At 40.6% G+C, this 15934-nt stretch overlaps 1 protein-coding gene and 1 pseudogene across 3 annotated transcripts in view; both read left to right on the forward strand.

Annotated features, from left to right (window-relative positions):
- Window positions 1-2921: 2921 nt before the first annotated feature.
- Window positions 2922-15934, forward strand: part of ANKRD46 (ankyrin repeat domain 46) — a 42966-nt gene continuing 29953 nt past the window's right edge. For 2 of the 3 annotated variants that reach the window (XM_050800722.1, XM_050800724.1), the window contains exon 1: window positions 2922-2976. The gene's annotated coding sequence lies outside the window, so the exon portion shown is untranslated. The remainder of the gene's footprint in view (window positions 2977-15934) is intronic. The other variant, XM_050800723.1, reaches the window with a different exon arrangement.
- Window positions 13600-14760, forward strand: LOC126960898 (glyceraldehyde-3-phosphate dehydrogenase-like; annotated as a pseudogene).

Here is a 15934-nt window from a genome sequence, read left to right on the forward strand (position 1 = left end):
GGAAATGCAAGGACAGAAGCAGAAGTCAGAGGGGAGAAAAGATGCTACACTGCTAGCTTCAAGGATGGAAAAAGGAGCCATGAGCCAGGGGATGTAGGTGGCTTCTAGGAGCTGGAGAAGGCATGGCAACCAACTCTCCAGAGAATCTCCAGAAGGAAAGCACTTCCTGCACTTTGATTTTAGCTCAGTGAAACTGATTTTGGACTTCTGACCTCTTGAGCTGTAAGATAATTCTTGTTTTAAATTATTAAATTTAGGATAATTTGTTACAGTGACAATAGGAAGCCAATATACAGCCCTCCCTTGTTCAGGCCCCTTCCAAGACCCTGGGAAGCAGTCTGGAAATGTGTTGACATGGTTATATGTTTTTGTAAAGCTTGCAAAATTAAAATACTTTACCTACAATTGATTAAGATTTCTCTTTCCACTCAGACTTCCTGAGTATTCTTCTACTGGCTAACATCGGAGTGACTAGAGGCATTTTTGGGATCCAGTTAAGCAGAAATGCAGTTGGGGGTACTTGGGTTTGCATTTAATGGGACATGTTCATGTGATTCATGGTCACTTCCATGCAGCATTAAGTTATTGCTGGAGTGTAGCAATGGCTTCTATGAACGCTCCTGTATTAGTCCATTCTCACACTGCTATGAAGAAATACCTAAGACTGAGTAATTTATAAGAGATGTAATTGACTCACAGTTGAATCACAGTTCTGCATGGCTGGGGCAGCCTTAGGAAACTTACAATCATGGCAGAAGGCATTTCTTGACAGGCTGGTAGGAGACAGAATGAGTGCTGAGCAAAAGGAGAAGCCCCTTATAAAACCATCAGATCTCATGAGAACTCACTCGCTCTCATAAGAATAGCATAGGGGAAACTGCCTCCATGATTCAATTATCTCCACCTGGTCCTGCCCTTGACCTATGTGTATTATTATAATTCAAGATGAGATTTTGGGCAGGGACACAGCCAAACCATATCAGCTCCCAACAGCCACTGTGTCAAAGTGCCCAGGTGTGGTAACATGAAGGAGTCATAGAATATGTGCAGCATGCAGTTCACTTCTTTAATCCCATCAGAGAAAAAGCTGTCTTCACCATCCCTAAATTTTTTCATATCAATCAAAAGCAGTAATTTATGAAGAGGAAGAGATAAATTTGAATAGAAGTAAAAGGAGAGGCTCTCAGATTGTTGGATGAGTCAACTAATGAAGAGTAAATCTTACAAATACATTGGGAAAAGCTTTAATTTCCTTGCTAATTTGGCATAATTTATAGGCATCAGTGGAGATATTACAAACTCAATACATGACCACAAGGAGGACATCAATAACGAACTGATTAATAAATGTCATCAATTTAACAAGTAATATTGCTGATTAGTCATAGCACAATAAAATGTGAAATGCCCTGAGATCTTAAAACTTTTTTTTTTTTTTTTTTTGAGATGGAGTCTTGTTCTGTTACCCAGGTTGGAGGGCAGTGGTGAGATCTCGGCTCATTGTGACTTCTGCCTTTTGGGGTTCAAGGATTCTTGTGCCTCAGCCTCCTGAGTAGCTGGGATTACAGGTGTGCAACACCATGGCTGGCTAATTTTTGTATTTTTAGTAGAACCGGGGTTTCACCACGTTGGCCAGTCTCGAACTCCTGACCTCAAGTGATCTGCCCACCCCAGCATCCCAAAGTGCTGGGATTACAGGTGTGAGCCACTGTGCATGGCCAGATCTTAAAATTCTTACGTGAAAGAAATTTAATAGTGATTTCCTCAAATATGACAATAGTCCTAAACCTTTACATGACATTTTCAAGAACAAATTATTGGACGGGGTAGATGGTCCTTGAATGAATGAACCATGAGATACCCTAGAGCAGGTGTGTCCAATCTTTTGGGTTCCCTGGGCCACATTGGAAGAAGAATTGTCTTGGGCCACACATAAAATACACTAACACCAGCAATTGTTGATGAGCTAAAAAAAAAATTGCAAAAAAAAAAAAAAAAAAACCCTCATAATGTTTTAAGAAAGTTTACGAATTTGTGTTGGGCTGCATTCTAAACTGTCCTGGCTGCATGCAGCCTGCAGGTGTGGGCCATGGGTTGGACAAGTTTGCCATAGAGGATGGCTTGGTTGGATGAGGGTGCTAGAAATCAGCGGACGGTCTCTGTGCAGTGGGAGTGTCTTGGCTGTAGGACTGGAGTTGGTAAACTGAAAAAAAGAAAAAACTAGTTTTGCATGAAAGAATGTTTCCAGCATATAAATGTCCCACCGTGCTTTTAGTTAGTCTTGACTGTACATGTTGCAATAAACCAAGGAACCCTACAAAGTAGGATGGAAGGATTAAAACCGAATCGCTTGAACTCGGAAGGCAGAGTTTGGAGTATGCAGTGAGCCGAGGTTGCGCAACTGCACTTCAGCCTGGGCGACAGAGTGAGACTCCGTCTAAAGAAAAAAAATTCAAACTGCTTTTGAAAAAAATAAAAATGCAGGGTTATATTTTAGAAATAGCGCAGCCAATCATTAGTGGCTATTCCTGATATGTCAATTTGGGGTCTATAGAAGACCTGCCTAGCGGCCAGCAACTATTAATTGATGCTTACTTATAGCACCTAATGAAACTGCCCTTGCCTTTGAAGCCCCCATTTAGCTAAGGAGATTGGATGTGAATTTAGAATAGGACGTGAAAAGTGCGAAATGCTTCCGGACTCAGATCGGATAAACCTCTTCTAGGTTGTCTTTCTCTTCTGAAGCCACAGTTTTGATGCTTTCCCTAATTCAGAGCAAGCTTTCCCAGAGTCTCTGACTCAGAGCAGCCCGAGCCACCGTGAGGACAGCCCACCTGCAGGGGGCGCGCCGGGGGCTGCAGCGCGAGACCGCTCTGGCCCAGCTGGGACTCCGACTGCGCCCGTCTGGACCCTCCCCTCCGCCCGTCACCGCCGCTGGGAAGGTGCTGCTGTCGCGGCCGCTCGTTGGAGTCGCAGGTAACTGGCCCCGGGCCCATGGGCAGACAGAGCCTGGGCGAGAGCCACTTGATACCTCTTGCACCGTCCCTGTGGCACTGGAGGTCCAGTAGGCCTGGCCCAGGGCCCTGAGGGGCGAGAGTGCCCCGGCTCCCCGCACCTTCCGCGGCGACTGGAGGGAGCCGGGCCGAGGAAGCGACCGCGGGTCCGTGATGGCTTCTTCGCGGTCTGTGTGTTCAAGAGGGCCGGGAAGAGGCCTGCGAGGGTTCTTGTTTGCGCTTGCGGGTTAGGGCTGTGGTCCGGGGAACCCCTCGGCGGCGCGGGCAGCGCTGGCTCGCGGTTAATCTGGAGGTGAGCGCGGAAGCCCCGCTGCAAGTCCAGCTGCTCGGCCGGGGCGAGACGGTGCTTTCGCGGTGTGTGCTTGGAGGAGCGCACAGTTCAGGCGCCGGGACAAGCTCCAGAATGGCACATTTAACACGGGGTGCCCGTGTTAAAAGGCAGGATTTGCACACCTTCCACTTAGGGCTCGGGTAATCGCAAACTTCCTTTCTGAATTGGCGTGCAATGCTAAAAAGCAGATCGTTCTCTCTGAGGTTTTCCCAAAAGTACCTCAAAAAAAAAAAAAAAAAAAAATCTGTCTTTTAAAACGTTCCACGGTATTCGGAATTGGCTACAGAACGTAATAAAGTAAAAATATGCCATTGAATAGTAACACTTCTCAATCTTTAAAAAATGACGGTGGTACCTAGGAGCCTCTTAAAGAGCTGTAATATGAGTGGTGTGGGGATTATTTTTATGCTCTAGTAATAGCTATTTTCAGTGCTTATTTTATGTCAGACACGGTGCCGTTGCTTTAAATACCTAGTACCTTTAATCCTTGAAGCAACCCTATCAGGTACCATTTCCATTATACAGATAGGGAAACTGAGGCACCGAGAGTCTGACTTGTCCAAGGTCAGACAGCTAGCAAAGGCTGAGCGAGATTTGGTCTCATCTTCCTTACCTCAGTATCCCTGCGTCTGTTATCTAGCCAGACATGTAGTGCTAAGAGTTTTATCAATTAGATTTGTAGCCTGAACAGTTTTCTCTGAGGCTTAGTTTTCATGGCTATATGCAGGAGTCCTATATGAACTCCTTTTTAGTTTAAAAGGAGTTTAATAAGAAAAATGTTAGCTCATTAAGGACTATAGTGATAATAAAGTTAAACTTGGACTGGGGTTCTCACTGTGCCAGTACAATTTGATTTGAAATCGAGATGAATTTGTTTGGTTGTTAACACACTTTATTACATTTCTTCATTATTTATGTTTCCATACCACTTTTAATGAGTTCACTTTGCCTTTGCAATATTATGATAGCAGTACCAGAGGGAAATCAAATATTTTTTGATGATAGTTAATATTTTACAGAATACAGGAAAGGCATTGGAGAGAGGCTGTGAAGTGATAAGGAATTTTTGGCATGTTATTTAGAGTAAATTGTGTTACTATGGAAAACAAGGGATTCTCACAGTTCTTTGTCAAAAGGGAAATTGTATTTCCCATTGTGGAAAGAAGTTGGGCTTTATAGTCCCAAACTTCTCAGCCTTACCTATTATAGATTTAAGAATTTGCATATTCGGCATCCATATAGCAAGCATATATTGAGTGCCTTCTATGGCCAGGCTCTGTTCTAAGCACTTGGGATGTGAGAGTGAACAAATGAAGTCCTTGTCTTCCAGGAGCTAACATGTCACTGGGGGAAGGTGGGGTTGGGGACAATAAACAGAGTTTGTGAAAGTTAATGTATCTGCAGTTAGCTGGTAACAGTTACTAAGAAGAAAAATAAACTAGCAAAGGGGGATAGGAAGCATCAAGGCAGGAACAGGTGCAGTTTTAAAATAAGGACTGGTGCCATGGAAAAGACTCAAGCAAAACTGAAGGCATCGGGGACCGCCGTGCAGCTGTCTCGGGAAAGAGCCTACGAAGCAAGGGCAAAAGCCCAGAACCTGTCAGTCTCATTGGAGGAACAGCAAGGGAGGAACAGCAAGGGGGCCAGTAGATTTGAGCACCCAAAGGGAAGGAGGATGAGACAAGGTCAGAGAGCTAATGGGCCCGGGTAAGGACTTTTGCTTTTACTTTGAGTAAGAAGGGAGGTGGTTGGAGGGTTTTGAGCAGAGGAGTGAGGGGATTTTTAAAGGATCATTCTGGCTGCTGTGTTCAGAGTTGACTGTAAGGGCAAGGATGGAAGCGGGCAACCTGTTAGGTTGATGCAGTAATGGAAACCAGAGAGAATGGTGGCTTAGACCAGGTGGGTAGTAAGAAAGGCAGTAAGAAGCTGTCGTATTCTGAATATTGCTGATAGGATTTGCTTATGGTTTGGATGTGCTTATGAGAGGGTGAAGCATGACTCTGTGGCCTTTGGCCTGAGCTATTGGAAGGCTTTAGTTACAGTGTACTGAGATGGAGAAGACTGAATGTGAAGGTAGTGGAGCCAGTTTCAGTCAGGTTTGAGATGCCTGATCAAGTGGAGTTATAGAGATGGGAGTTGAAGAGAAAGGTCCAACTGGAAATAGAGGTTTGGGAGTCACTAATGCAAGCTTGTGCAACCCAAATTTATAAACTTTCTTAAAGCATTATGAGATTGTTTGCATTCTTTTTAAGCTCATCGGCTATCGTTATATGTGTGGCCCAAGACAGTTGTTCTTCCACTGTGGCCCAGGAAAGCCAAAAGATTGGCCACCCCTGCATGGAAGGGTGGTATTTAAAGCCATGAGCCTATGAGATCTAGTGTAAGGAAATGAGAATTGAGCCCTAGGGCTTTCCACATTCAGATATTGGAGAGATGAATAATTACAAAGGAGACTACAGAGGAGAGGCTTTTGAAGGTAGGAGGGAAAGGGGCCTAGTATGGAGTACTGAAGGCCAAGTAAAGAGTATTTCAGGGAGAAAGTGGCCAACTGTGTCACCTCCTGCTGATTGACAAGTAAGATGAAGACTAGGAGATGACCACTGGATTTAGTAATAGGAAGGTCCTTGGTAACCTTGCAAGAGCATTTTCAGGAGAATAGTGAGGAAGAAAACCTGATTGGTGTGGTTTCAGGAGACAACAGGAGGAAAGGAATTGGAGACTGCAGTACGGGCAGCTCTTTGGAAGAGGTTAGCTGTAAATTTTTCATGTGTCTGTTATTTGAAAGTACTGTAGTCATTCCCATAATAAATTTTTATTTCTAACTTAAGCTACTGAGTAATACCTACTACACTTGAATTGTTTTATCAATGACTGGTGGAAATAAAATAGCTATCCTACTGCTAATCATAATAATAACGTATACTTAACTTTCTAAACCAGTAAAGCTTGTCCTTTTTACATGGTACATTTCAGAGCCCATAAAAATGCTTGGGGGAGCTGGGCGCAGTGGCTCATACCTGTAATCGCAACACTTTGGGAGGCTGAGATGGGAGGATCTCAGGAGTTCGAGACCAGCCTGGACAACATAGGGAGAGCTCATCTCTACAAAAAATTTAAAAATTAATTGGGCGTGGTAGCACACAGCTGTGGTCCCAGCTGCTTGGAAGGCTGAGGTGGAAGCATCTCATGGGCCTGGGAGATTGAGGCTTCAGTGAGCCATGATTGAGCCACTGCATAGTTTCAAAAGGTAGTAAGTGTGTAAAAAGAGTGCAATTTTAACCTTAAGACATGAGTTCAGGTTCTTGTTTCTGCCCTCAGCAAGTTAATGTCCAAACCCAAATACAAAATAATCAAGGTATGCAGTAAAATACCAGATTTACACCATCCTGACTGGACACATGTGCCTTTTCCATAGCAAATACAGCCATCTGTTGCATTGTAGATGTAAAATGATTAAAATATTTCAAAGTTTAGGGTTATAGCTACTGATTTTTTAAATCCAATAATTTTATCTAAAAGGTGACAGGTCCTTTATACATTGAAATCTTTTTTTCTTTTTAGCTGAGGAAAATATTAAGTTGGTGCCTTTTGTTTTCTTCTTGTTTTTTTCTCCAGGAATTTTTCATTGGTTGGCTTTCCTTTCTTGTTCTCATTGCTGTCATCTCACACATCCTTTCTAACTTTTTTCTTTTGCATAGCTTCTTAAGTTAGGCCCTTCCATCACTGATTTCCTTACTGCTTGCAATTTGGATTTTAAATTTCTGTTGTGTTTTTATTTAACTTAGTCTTTTTTTTAAGTCCCAATATTCTCCAATACTGTTTTTCCTGCACCCTGAGTTCTTAATTTTTTGTATGTCCCTGAGAGCACAGTATTTTTCTGGATTTTTTTCATTTTCTTATGGTAACTAATTCTCAGTGATGTGCTTTTCTTCATGTAGATCTAGTGCACCTCTTTGCTTCTGGTGTAGAATTTTTTCACTGACTCCATGTTGACTTTCTTTCTTTTTTTTTTTAATCCTTTAAAAATGAAAGAACTTTTGAGACTATAATTTTGAATTTGTCATACTAGTACCATTCTACTGAAGATTTTCTCTAGATTTCCTATAAGGAAAATAGAGAATTGGGTTTTGTCTAGGCATTCTATAAAAAACACTATTGTGATGTTTGTAAAAGATTTCTATTTAAAATAACTTTCAGTATTATTAAAACTTAAGTTTATGGTTATATCTTTGTGAAAGTTTTTTTTTGTTTTTTTTGTTTTTTTGGACGTGGAGTCTCACTCTGTCACCCAGGTTGGAATGCAGTGGCACAATCTTGGCTCACTGCATGAAACAATTCTTCTGCCTCAGCCTCCTGAGTAGCTGGGATCACAGGCACACACCACCACACCCGGCTAATTTTTGTATTTTTAGTAGAGATGAGATTTCACCATGTTGGCCAGGCTGGTCTCTAACTCCTGACCTCAAGTGATCCACCTCAGCCTCTCAAAGTGCTGGTATTACAGGCATGAGCCACTGTGCCTGGCTAAGTACTTTTTTTTTTTTCCTTGTGTTTTTTTTGAGACAGGGCTTTGCTCTGTTGCCCAGGCTGGAGTGCAGTGGCACAATCATGGCTGAATGCACCCTCCACTTCCTGGGCTCGAGTGATCCTCCTGCCTTAGCCTCGAGTACCTGGGACAACAGGCACGCACCACCATGCAAGGTTTATTTTTAAATGTTTTTGTAGAGATGGGGTTTCACACTGTGTTGCCCAGGCTGGTCTGGAATCCTTAGGCTCAAGTGATCCTCTTGCTCCAGATTTCTAAAAGTGCTGGGACTACAGGTGTGAGTCACTGCACCCAGCCAAGTACTTTTAAAAATTAAACTGGTAAACAGACATTAGAAATTACCAATGGAAACTTTATATCTAAAACCAAAATCAGTTACAAAGGATCATTATTTTCCAAAGTAGATACTTTTTTTTAGTGCTGTTCAGTTTTTCTGAAGCTTATCTTTGTTCACAAGGATTATTAGCACTTCCACCAAATCAGTGTTTAGATACCTTAAATAACTTAATGTCTGACTTGCCAGTACATTATTAGAGAAACAATTCCAAGGCCAAAACATGTTGAATAAACAGGAGATATACACCAATTTGATTTTAAAAGGGACAGCTTTCCTGTCTCTAGCTCTTTCTCATGTTGCCTTAAACACACATATGCCAAAGAAATCATATACAGATACTTGCATGCATTTAGTAAACTAGTAAGTGGTACTTTTAATAAATTTCTGAATGCAATCAATTAAAAGATTTGTGCACAATATTATTTAGGTATGGTACCAAGTAAATCAGAAACAAATGCAAGAGCACAAATGGTTTATTTAGCTACCTTTCCATATTGGGTCTTTATGACATTCGATACTCTACTGTATTTTATTTTTTAAACTAAACATATGAAAACTAGCTAAATAACCTGTATTTTCTTTTATTACATTATGATGCCTTTTTTTGGTTCACCTAAGTTTTTTTGTTTTTTGTTTGTTTGTTTGTTTTTGAGATGGAATTTTGCCTGTCTCCCAGGCTGGAGTGCAGTGGTGCAACCTCAGCTCACTGTAGCCTCTGCCTCCTGGGTTGAAGCAATTCTCCTGTCTCAACCTCCCAAGTAGCTGCGACTGCAGGCACATGCCATCACACCCAGCTAAGTTTTGTATTTTTAGTGGAGACGGGGTTGGACTATATTGGCCAGGCTGGTCTCAAACTCCTGACCTCAAGTGATCTGCTGGGGCCTCCCAAAGTGCTAGGATTACAGGCATGAGCCACCGAGCTCAACCTGCCTAAGTTTAATTAAAAAAACAAAAATGTTCTGAGTGTGACTTTGTTGAAACAACTTATACAGGCATTTTAACTTTGGTGGCAGTTTTAGTCCTACTATCAGTCATCTTTTTTCCATTAGCCCAGCAGTGCTGCTACTTTAATTTAAATCTGCCCCTCTGCCCTCTCCTCAGTCTTTTGGCTGTATTTTGCCCATTGACTGTTAATGCTGATTTTTTTTTTTAAAACACAACAGAAACTGTGGATTGCTTATAAAAGAGTTTTCCCACAATAGGCTTATTTTTATTTCACTTGTTTATTAAGAATATTCTTTCAGCTTGTTCTTCAGGTTATCTCCTTGGTTATTTCCTAGAATTTACCAAGTTCTCAGTCAGTGTTCAATCTGACTGTGCTGAACATGAGATTTCTTAGGCCTTAATTCAACTCCTTCTCAAAGGGAGTTAAATATCAGTGTACTTCACCCTTCCTTTGACCTTTGTCTTTTGCTGAAACATGTACTACAAACAATATTTTTTTCCCTTTTTAAGAAGCAATGACAGAAACATATAAGAGTGGAAATCAAATAGTAATGACCACTTCAGATTCTGTGTCATTTAGATATTTTGTTCTAAGTAACAGAAAACCTAATTTAAACTGTCTTAAAAAGATCCTTTATTGATACCCGTAATATGAAAAGCCCAAGGCTTGGCCCTGTTTATCTGTTCTGCCTCACTCTGTATACTTGCTATCTATGAAATATATATCAAAATGACAAAAGCAGTTTTAGATATCTCATTTACATACCATATTTTTAGAAAAATAAAGTGAATGTATTTCTCTGGCATTCCAAGCAAAGAGTTTTTATTGCACTGGTCACTTGCTCACTTTTAAATAAACCACAATAGCTGGGGGAATGTGATCTGTTACATGGCTTTAGATAATGAAGACTGACCCCTCCAAAGCATATGAGCAGTGAAGAGTAGTAGAGCTGAGTATCAGCGGAACAGGTGGGAATGGAGTCTAGGTAGGCCGTGGACATCTGAGGAAATTAAAAACACATAGTTGATTTTCAGTCAAAGTAATATATTAAATTCATGTTTGGGCACCTGGCAATAACTGATGAGGAAAAAAAAAAAAAAAAGCCCCAAAGTATAGTCAGAATAGTAAATAGGTTAACCATCTCTATAGAGTACAAGCACAAAGTAATGAGTGAGGCTGTAGCTGTTTTGGAATTGGCCAAAATAGAAATCATCCAATATCTGATCTCAGACCAAAAGGAATTGAATTAGAATTTGATAACAGAAAGATAGCTGGAAAATCACTGAATTCTTAGAAATTAAATAACACATTTCTAAATAACATAAGTCAATGAAGAAATCTCTAGAGAAATTAATAAATATTTTGAACCAAATGAAAGTGAAAACATAGCCTGACATTTGTGGGATACAGCAAAAGCAGTGCTTAGAGGAAAATTTATAGCATTGAATGTATATATTGGAAAAGAAGAAACATCCAAAATCAACCATCTAAAGCTTCCACCTTATGAAACTAGAAAAAGAAGAGCAAATTAAACCCAAAGTAAGCAGAAGAAAAGAAATAAGAATTAGAGCATAAATTAATAAAACTGAAAGAGAAATCAATAGAGAAAATCAGGGAAACTAAAAGTTGGTTCTTTGAAAAGACCAGTAAAATTAATAAGCCTCCAGCCACACTAAGAAAAGAGAGGACATATATTACTAATATCAGAAATGGGAGAGGACATCACTAGAGATCCCATGGACATTAAAAGGATAATAAAGGTATACTACGAACAACTCTCTGCCCACAAATTTGATAACCTAGATGAAATTCACCAATTATTTGAAAAGCACAAGCTACCAAAATTCACACAAAAAGAAATCAACCATCGGAATAGGCGTATATTCATTCATTAGAGAAATTGAATAAAAAATGCATAACCTCCTAAAACAGGATCAGGCCCAGGTGGGTTCACTGGTGAATTCTACCACACATGTAAGGAAGAAGTTATACCAACTGCCTACAACCTCTTTCAGAGGATAGAAGCAGAGGCAATACTTCTTAACTCATTCAATGAGGCCAACATTCCCCTAATACCAAAACCAAAGACATTACAGGAAAATAAAACTATAGACCAATATTTCTCATGAACAAAGATGCAAAAATCCTCAACAAAATATTAGCAAATCAGATCTAACAATGTACAAAATTACTTAGCATCCTCACCAAGTGGAATTTATCCCAGATATGCCAGGCTGCTTCAACATTTGAAAATCAGTTAATGTAATTCATCACATTCATTAGGCTAAAGAAGAAAAATCGCATGATACTATAAGTAGATGTAAGAAAAGTATTTAATAAAATCTAAAACCTGTTTATGATTACGAAAAAACTCTCAGTAAACTACAAATAAAGGAGAACTTCCTTAACTCAATAAAAAAAAAGATCTTCAAAAACCCTACAGCTAATATACCTAATGGTGAGAAACTTGGAGGTTTCTCACTGAGATGAGGAACAAAGCAAGGATGTTCCTTTTCACCACTGCTTTTCAATGCCATATTGGAAGTCCTAGCTAATGCCGTAAGAAAAGAAAATAAAAATTACACAGGCCAGGCGCAGTGGCTCACGCCTGTAATCCCAGCTACTTGGGATTCTGAGGCAGGAGAATTGCTTGAGCCCAGGAAGCAGAGGTTGCAGTGAGCCGAGATTGCACCACTAAACTCCAGCCGGGGTGACAGCATGAGACTCCATCTCAAAACATAAAGTAAAATAAATAAAAGTTATACAGATTGGGAATAAAGAAATAAAACTACCTTTATTTGCAGATGACATGATCATCTATGTAGAAAATCTGAATAAAGTGACAAAACCCCTCCTGGAACTAATAAACAGTTATAGCAAGAATGCAGGATACAAAGGTAATAGGCAAAAATTAATTGCTTTCCTATATAACAGCAATGAACAAGTGGAATTTGTAATTAAAAACATAATACTGTTTACATTAGCACCCTCCAAAAGCAATCTAACAAAATATGCATTAGACTATAGGAGGAAAACTACAAAACTGATTAAAGAAATCAAAGAAGAACTAAACTAATGGAGAGATATTCCAGGCTTGTGTATAGACTGACTCAGTATTGTCAAGATGTCACTTTTTCCCAACCCAATCAATCCCAGTCAAAATCCCAGCAAGTTGTTTTGTGGATATTGACAAACTGATTATAAAGATTATGTGGAAAGGCAAAAGACCCAGAATAACCAACACAAGATTGGAAGAGAGCAAAGTTGGAAGACTGACACTCCCCACCTTCAGGATTTACTGTGAAGCTATGGTAATGGAACTAAATAGAAAGCCTAGAAATAGACCTACATAAATATAGTCAGCTGATCTTTGACAAAAAAGCAAAGGATACAATGGAGAAAAATAGTTTTTCAATAAATGATGCTGGAACAACTGGACATTTACATGCAAAAAAATTTGATCTCGACACAGACTTTACACCCGTCGTAAAAATGAACTGAAAGTGGATCGCAGACCTAAATGTAAAACACAGAACTATACAACTCCTAGAAGATAACATAGGAGAAAATCCAGATGACCTTGCGTTTGGTGATGACTTTTTAGATACGACACCAAAGGCATGATTTCTTTCACGATTAGGGTTCACTCGGTGTTACATTTTCTGTGTGTTTGGACAAATTTATAATGACATGTATCCATATTATAGTATCATACAGATTAGGTTCACTGCCCTAAAAATCGTCTGTGCCCTGCCTGTTCTTTTCTCCCTCCTTTCTAACCCCAAACCATGGATATTTTTACTGTCTCTTTAATTTTGTCTTTCCCAGAGTGTCACTTAATTGAAATTGTACAGTGTGAAAGAATTGATAGTTGGACTTCATTAAAATTAAAATTCTCTGCTCTGCAGAGACGCTATTAAGAGAATAAAAATAAAAGGCACAGACTGGGAGAAATGTTTTCTTTTCTTTTTTTTTTTTTTTTTTTTTTTTAGACGGAGTCTCACTCTGTCACCCAGGCTGGAGTGCAGTGGTGCGATCTTGGCTCACTGCAACCTCCTCTCCTGCCTCAGCCTCCTGAGTTCCTGGAATTACAGATGTACACCACTATGCCTGGCTGATTTTTGTATTTTTAGTAGAGACGGGGTTTCACCATGTTGGCCAGGCTGGTCTCGAACTCCTGACCTCAGGTGATCCGCCCACCTCGGTCTCCCAAAGTGCTGGGATTACAGGTGTGAGCCACTGCACCCAGCCCAAAATGTTTTCAAAAGACATATATGATAAAGGCTGTTATGCAAAATACACAAAGAACTCTTAAAACTCAACAAAAAGAAAGGTGGGTATGGGCGCTGGCTGGAGTTGCTCAGTGCTCACCATCCTCTTCTCAAAGCCATGTCTGTAAGACACCATGGTGAAGGTGAAGGCCAGAGTAAATAGATTTGGCCATATTGAGCGCCTGGTCACCAGGGCTGCTTTTAACTCTAGTAAAGTGGATATTGTCGCCATCAATGACCCTTCATTGACCTCAACTACATGGTCAACATCTTCCTGGTATTTCTACCCATGGCAAATCCCACTGCACCGTCAAGGCTGAGAATGGAAGCTTGTCATTAATGGAAATCCCATCACCATCTTCCAGGAGCAAGATCCCACCAAAATCAAATGGGGTGATGCTGACGCTGAGTACGCTATGGAGTCCACTGGCATCTTCACGACCATGGAGAATCTCGGCCAGGGCTTACGTAACGGGGGAGCCAAAAGGGTCATTATCTCTACCCCCTCTGCTGATGCCCCCATGTTCATAATGGGCATGCTCCATGAGAAGTATGAAAACAGCCTCAAGATCATCAGCAATGCCTCCTGTACTACCAACTGCTTAATCCCACTGACCAAGCCCACCCATGACAACTCTGGCATTGTGGAAGGACTCGTGACCCAGAAGACTGTGGATGGTCTCCGTGGGAAACTGTGGCATGATGTCTGTGGGGCTCTCCAGAACATCATCCCTGTATCTACTGGTGCTGCCAAGACTGTAGGCAAGGCCATCCCCGAGCTGAACAGGAAGCTCACTGACATGGCCTTCCATGTTCCCTTCTGCAAGTGTGTTGGTTGTGGACCTGACCTGCCATCTGGAGAAACCTGCCAAATATGATGACATCAAAAAGGTGGAGAAGCAGGCGTTGGAGGGCCCCTCAAGGGCATCCTGGGCTACGCTGAACACCAGGTTGTTTCCTCTGACTTGAACAGTGACACCCACTTTTCCACTTTCAGTGCTGGGGCTGGCTTTGCCCTCAGTGACCACTTTGTCAAGATCATTTCCTCATATAACAATGAATTTGGCTACAGCAACAGGGTGGTGGCCCATATGGCCTCCAAGGAGTAAGACTCCTTGACAGCCAGCCCCAGTGAGAGCACAAGAGGAAGAGAGAGACCTTCAGCTTCTGGGGAGTCCCTGTCACACTCAGTCCCCCACCACACTTGGAATCTCCCCTCCTCACAATTTCCATGCAGACCCCACAAAGCTCTGCCTTGTCGTGTACCATCAATGAAGTCCCCTGTACTCAAAAAAAAAAAAAAAAAAAAAAGAAAGAAAGAAAGAAAATGAACAACCTGATTTTAAAAATAAGCCAAAGATCTTAATGGACACCTCATCACAGAAGATATACACATGGCAAATAAACATATGAAAAAGATGCTCCACGTCATATGTCATCAGGGAAATGCAAATTAAAACAGTGAGATCCCACTACACACTTACTAAAATGGCTAAAATCTAGAATGCTGACACCACCACCAAATGATGGTGAGAATGTGGATTAACAGGAACTCTTATTCATTGCTAGTGGGAATGCAAAATGGTACAGCCACTTTGGGAGACAATTTGGTGGTTTCTTAAAAAAACTAAACATGCTCTTACCATCCAGCAATTACATTCCTTGGTATTTAGCCAAAGGAGTGAAAAACTGTCCACACAGAAACCTGCATGTGGATGTTCACATCAGCCTTATTCATAATTGCCAGAACATGGAAGCAACCAAGATGTCCTTCAGTAGGTGAACAGATAAACTGTAATACATACAAAGAATGGTATATTATGCAGCCCTAAAGAGAAGCTATGAAGCTGTGAAAAGATACAGGAAACTTAATACATATTACAAGGGAAAGAAGCCAATCTGAAACAGCTACATACTGTATGATTTCCATTATATGACATTCTGGAAAAGGCAAAATGATAGAGACAATAAAAATATCAGGGGTTGGGTAAAGGGAGGGATGCATAGGCAGAGCCCCGAAGATTTTTAGGGCAGTGAACCTAATCTGCATGATACTGTAATGATGAATACATGTCATTATACATTTGTCTAAACCCATAGAATGTATAACACCAAGAGTGAACCCTAATGTAAACTACGGACTTTGGGTGATAATGATGTGTTAGTGTAGGATCATCAGTCATAACAGATGTACCCTCTGGTGGTGGCAGGGTGGGGGATATGGGAAATCTGCTCAGTGTTGCTGTGAACCCAAAACTGATCTAAAAAATAAAGACCATTTTTAAAAAGATAAATAATGAAAGATATGCTCATAGCTCAGTCGTGATACTAGTAATGCAGTTTTTTTTTTTTAATTTTTTTTGCAGAATTGTGCTTTTGAAGAAATCAGAATGTTATTCTCAATTTTTGGTGATTATTTAAATTTTCCCCATTTTTATATGGCTTCTTTTAAAATGTTTCACTTTATTCTTTTCCTAATTTATATTAGA

This window comes from Macaca thibetana, chromosome 8 (assembly GCF_024542745.1).
Source record: "Macaca thibetana thibetana isolate TM-01 chromosome 8, ASM2454274v1, whole genome shotgun sequence".
In the NCBI taxonomy this organism is placed as follows: Eukaryota; Metazoa; Chordata; class Mammalia; order Primates; family Cercopithecidae; genus Macaca; species Macaca thibetana.